This window comes from Ostrea edulis, chromosome 6 (genome assembly GCF_947568905.1).
Source record: "Ostrea edulis chromosome 6, xbOstEdul1.1, whole genome shotgun sequence".
NCBI lineage: Eukaryota > Metazoa > Mollusca > Bivalvia > Ostreida > Ostreidae > Ostrea > Ostrea edulis.
Genome location: NC_079169.1, coordinates 81507143 through 81513142, shown reverse-complemented (window position 1 = coordinate 81513142; position 6000 = coordinate 81507143).

Genomic DNA, 6000 nt, shown 5'->3' with positions numbered 1-6000 from the left:
CGTTTCTATAACATTACTTTTTATTTGTAATTTTGTGTTGTGTTGATTGTGTTACAGGTATATGATTTCTACATATACAGGACACGGGAAAGTCCCTGATTTAACAACAAAAGCTGACGAAATTCCCAATTCATACTCTAAACTCGACCAAGTTCCATCATTTTGCTACATGTACACTTTATACCTAATAGTAATATTGGTAATACTGTAAAGATGGTGCCTCCTGGATTTTTATTTTTTAGCTATGTACCTATATATATATAGTTATAGGTTAAAGTCGCGTATGTTCGTAAAATTATAAATATCAACATCCATGGGAAAAACAATAAGCACGAGAATGATGGAAATTTTAATCTACAACATAACTCCAACATTATCCCATAGGAGCAAGAAAACAAAACCGATCTGATAATTTTTTTCCCGGTAAAATGCATAGCACATGATTAAATATCAATGTTTTATAAAACTTCTACTATGCATCTTTGTATATGATATTTTAAAGGAGATTTCAAATAAAGGATATGCAAACTCAGATTACATACAAAGCTCGTACATGGAAGTAATAAAATCCAAGAGCCTACTATTCTCGTTTAAATCCGAGTATGTTTTACAAAGAATAGATTGTTTTCTTAAAAATAATGGAATTATTTATCCTATTGGTCAAGTTCTTCCTTTCAGGACGATAATGAGTTTTAGTAGGACTAAAAATCCTCCCATTCACCAGGAGGGTTTCTGTCTTTAGAGAGCGATATTTACATTTCTAAAAGCAAGCGTGCGTGTAGATGTGTAGTCTTGAGCTATGGGATTTGGATAAAAACAAATTCCCATCCCATGTAGTTCTCAGTTTTCTCAATATCGGTATTATAAAGGATAACAAAAAGTTGAAATTTAGTCGTATCCCAAGATTTTTCTCTTAGTCTGAATTCCAAGATCTGAATGCTGAACTAGGCTGATCTGAATCACATTGATTGATAAAAGAATACGTGCAATTTAAGATGTCTTAAAATGAAGTCTAATCATAATGGATAGTCGGATAGTTTGTTTCTAAGGTCGTCTTGTTTTATTTTTAGTGAAAAGTCGGGATTTAGTGGTATTCCAAGATCTGAATGCTGAACTAATCTGATCTGAATCAAACTGATTGATAAAAGAATACGTGTAATTTAAGATCTGTCTTAAAATGAAGTCTAAGATGTTTCTAAGATTGTTTTCGTCTACGTAATGGAAATTACGTTGAATGGTACACATGCAATTCTTCACCGGACAAAGTTGGATTAAGTTTATGTACAGATGACATGTAATAATTTTTTGTACACGTATATTTGTATGTACATAATGTATGTATGTACGTACGCACGCACGCATGGATGGATGCAGGGATATAAACTATGTATATATTTATGGATGAATATAAACTATCTCTAAAAAGTTACTTTGTGAAACTAATTTGTATTTGGTATGTGCAAAGATCTCTTCTTCTCGGAATAATGTTTGGAAATGTTGTCTGGGTGTCCTCTATAGTTAGAGTGCACATATTGTAACGAAGGACAGACAACTACATATAATAAAACGGGGAAAACTATAGTGAGAGTGACCATCATCTGAAAATAAATACAGCAGTGAGGAAAAATATTTTAATTACTTATGACGCCGCGAATTTGAAAATATACCATTTTCACTTAATCGGAAGACATAGACGACAGCTCCAGGATATTCGAACACCATTCGTTGATACAGTGTGTAAAATATCCAATCAGTGACAATTCTAGGTGTGAATTTGCTAGTGGTGGGGCTCACCGATGGCTAGGTGTGAATTTGCTAGTGGTGGGGCTCGCCGATGGCTAGGTGTGAATTTGCTAGTGGTGGGGCTCGCCATTACACTGTACCTAGATATAAATTTGATAGTTGTGGAGTATGTAAAAATGGTGGTGGGACTCACCGGTGCTCTATCGTTAGGTTTAATGACTTTTCCCCCCGAGCAAATTGATGGTGCAGGGGTTTCAACAGTCTCGTTCAAAGCCAGCATTTCGCAAATTCTATGGTCGTTATAACAATCTAGTTTGCCAATACAACCTATCATTGGGTCATATAATGTCTGACGTGTTTCATACCGATTGTTAGGCCGTTCTTGGTACACTGATTTAACTACGGATAACTCCGTTTACCTGATCAAGATACAGAGCGCACGGCGGGTGTGACCGGTTGACAAGGGATGCTTACTCCTCCTAGGCAACTGATCCCTCCTATGGTATATCCAGGGGTCTGTGTTTGCCCAACCCTCTATTTTGTATTGCTTATAGGAGTTGTGAGATTGATCACTGTTTGTTATCTTCGCCTTTCATGTATATATGATAGATAGCTCTGCATATTTTTGATAGGCATCGATTTTCCCTCCCCCCCCCCCCCCCCTGTAAATTGGATTACGGATGTCGTATTTCATTCGGTATAGGATATATAGGTTTTTGTACAGGGGATTCGCCGTTGTAGAAAGATCTTTGCTGGATAAGCGGATACATAAAGCATAAATATGGACATTAAGGGGGAAATTACAATGAATTTTTATTGTACCTCAAATCACTGAATTCTTGAATTCATGGGATAATTCACCATTTTCTCACCACTGCTAAATGGTTCCACATGATATATATTAAAATATAAAATACCTGCAAGTACAGACAGCATTGGAAATTATTTATTAAACTTAATCACAACAGAAATTCCAATTAAATCGAACAAAAAGTTTCAGCATTTTGAATAACACACGGTTATAATTAACTATTTTTATTAAAACATTTCTTTGATTTTTACAATCTGCTTTGATGCAGTACGGGAGGATCGCGTAGGTTTATGCGCTGATCACTTTCCTGGGGCTGCAGCTGATGAACTTTCCCCTGGTAAGCTCAAGCTAAGTCCACTACATTTATTATATTTGACATGCAATACCTCATAAAAAGTGATGTGCAAAATGCTATAATTTTAATAAACTAATTTCTTCGTGTTGAAAAGAAATTCAATTTTCCCGACATTGACCGTCACCCATTTGAATAGTGATCTGGTAAAGAAACACATTAAATGGTCTTTCCAGGCATATGGCCTTCGCTGCCACTCTTTGTGACCGTTGCTTAAGATCACCTAATGAGCCGCCATCGTCCATGTAAATCTTTCTTAATGACTCTCGGCAGCGGTCATTTCTGTTCTTGCATTGTGAGGTGTTCCCGCGACTGTCCGGGTGCGCGGTCAGTCGCCATCGTCCCTCGTCGCGGAGGATCCCGTTACACGTCCCCACTTAACCCTGCAATTATCTGAAGAAAAGAAACCAGGGGTCAGTTCACTCTGAAGTGTTCTGCATGGGTATTATGGATAGCCTTAGTTGCTTTGTGAGAAAAAGTCGTGGGACGCAAATTAGCAGAGAAAATTAAATAAATAAAACGGGAAAATCATTAAATATCGGTAGTTATTTGCGACCAAAGCGTATGATGATATAAAAAGACAGGGATGGTAAGTAAATATCAGCATTTTCACAGTGGTTTCTCCTCTTCATCACAAAATGATCGTACATATGTACTTACACATGTTCACTGCCATGATTTCACACAAATAGTAACAGATAAACGATACAGCTACAACATGGCTTCCTATAGAGAAGTTCATTGCATTCTCATGCTTTTCAGAAATATCTGATGTGATGTAAAGAACGAATGTTTTATATCAAATATGAAAGGAATTAATGAACGTCCAATTCGAAGTAGTAGCATTTACTCATTGCCTTTCGTAAAAAATTCAAGCTTACTTCCGTAAAAGTTCAAGCGTACTTCCGTAAAAGTTCAAGCTTATTTCCGTAAAAGTTCAAGCTTACTTCTTTGAACACTGACCTTGTAGTCTTTTATGTCCTTATAAGGCCAAAATAAAAAATATCTTTGTTTCTGGTTGCCTAAGATATTAAAGGGGAGGTCGGTAGGTCGGCTTTATTTGTTTTTGTACTAGTTTGAATTATACTATAGTATTGTTACAATTAAAAAGTATGTTCGGTAAACTATATGAAGAATGAACACGTTGTATTTTTTAATTACCGTATTTTGCCGAATATAATGCGCATCCCCCTCTTTTCAGCTTGGTGTTCGTGTGTCTACATGTTACGCAGCAAAACTCCTGACAAAGCGGTATTTTTGACTTTATTGTTCGCGGTTAATTTCATTAGAAATCTTTGTGGAAATAATGTAAGTTTTCAACAAAGCACAAAAAATTGCATACAGTGCAGCTAAGTAAAACAAAACCCTCACACAAAACAACAACGAAAGAAACAACAATTAAAGAACAACCATAAAACCATTCTGTCCTTATTCATAGCAGTTATCTTCACTGAATATCTTCGGGGGGAAATAATGTCAATTTCAGCAAAGCACGAGACTTTGTATAGCATCACAGTTTTAACAGACTCGATATTTTCATTGTTTAAACTTTAAATCGTCTTAGCTGTGAAACTGTTAAATAGCCGATGTTATAAAAATGAAATCAAAGTTCAATGTGTTGTAACATCATCACACCACCAAAGCTGCAAAAAATGATGTACAAATGTGCGAAACATCGACATCCTCGGTAATTATAAAATGATAAGAATGAAAGCCTATAATTAATGCTTTAGAGACGGTAGCATAATTAAGAATACAAATACACTGTATAACCCTATGAAATTTCGCTGCATTTAGATGGGTAAAATACATCAGTCGTTTACTGCAAAAGACAAGAGGCCCACAGGCCTTATCGGTCACCTGAGTATTTAAAGTATCACTAGTCCCAAGGGCTACGAAATCTAGAAAAAAAAATTCCTGTTCAGACTATCTAAGCTAAATTTCAATATTTAGCAACAATATAAAACAAGATGCGTATTCTCGAAAATGCCTCTATTGATGAAAAGCTTTACATAATATATGTAACATTACCAGGATATAACTAATTTGGACCCGTCTAAACCCTGGAGTTGCGAAATTCACAATTTTGGTACATCCTTTTCTGCTTTTCATGAAAGACGAAGATAACTGATCAATCTCCTAACTCCTACAAGCAATACAAAACAGAGAGTTGGGCAAACACGGACCCCAGGATACACCAGAAATGGGATCAGTTACCTAAGAGGAGTAAGCATCTACTGTCGACCGGTCACACCCGCCGTTAGCCCTATATCTTGATCAGGTAAACGGAGTTATCCGTAGTCAAAATCAGTGTGCCAAGAACGGCCTAACAATCTGTATGGAACACGACCCAGTGATAGGTTGTATTGGCAAACTAGATAGTTATGACGACCATAGAATTTGCGAAATGCTGACTTTAAACGAGACTGTTGGAAACCCTGCACCATCAACTTGTTTGTCAGTAGCCTGTTTCGATTTAAAAATTGACCATACACAGAACAAGCTCTTGCGTATCAAACCATTTGAGAGCTGTAAACATTAAGGTGATAATGGAATATTGCTACATAAATATGGGAAGTTGACAATGGAGAAGTTGAAATCATCCCGTTTGTCATAAAGTTGAGTTGTTAGTTTGCCATTAATATATACATGTACTTTCAATAAAATATCTAAGTATGAAGCAGAACTGGACGACTCTGTGGTTTCTTTTATTTCGAGTTCACAGGGATATATTGAATCGAAATATGAATGAATATTATTATTGTTAATTATGGAATCCGGATAGGGCCACGTAGTTCACTATCGCACCATCGCATCATCGAGGTTTGGGTCGATGGTGCGATGCCGCGATAATGCGATGACGATGGCGCGATGGTGCGATGACGATGACACGATGGTGCGATAGCGCGATGACGATGGTAAGATGGCGCGATAATGCGATAACGATAGTGCGATGGAGCGATACTACGATGACGCGATGGTACGATGGCGATGATGCGATAACGCGATACCGTTATTGTGCCATCGCGCCGTCGGTATCGCGTTATCGCATCATCGCCATCGTACCATCGCGTCATCGTAGTATCGCACCATC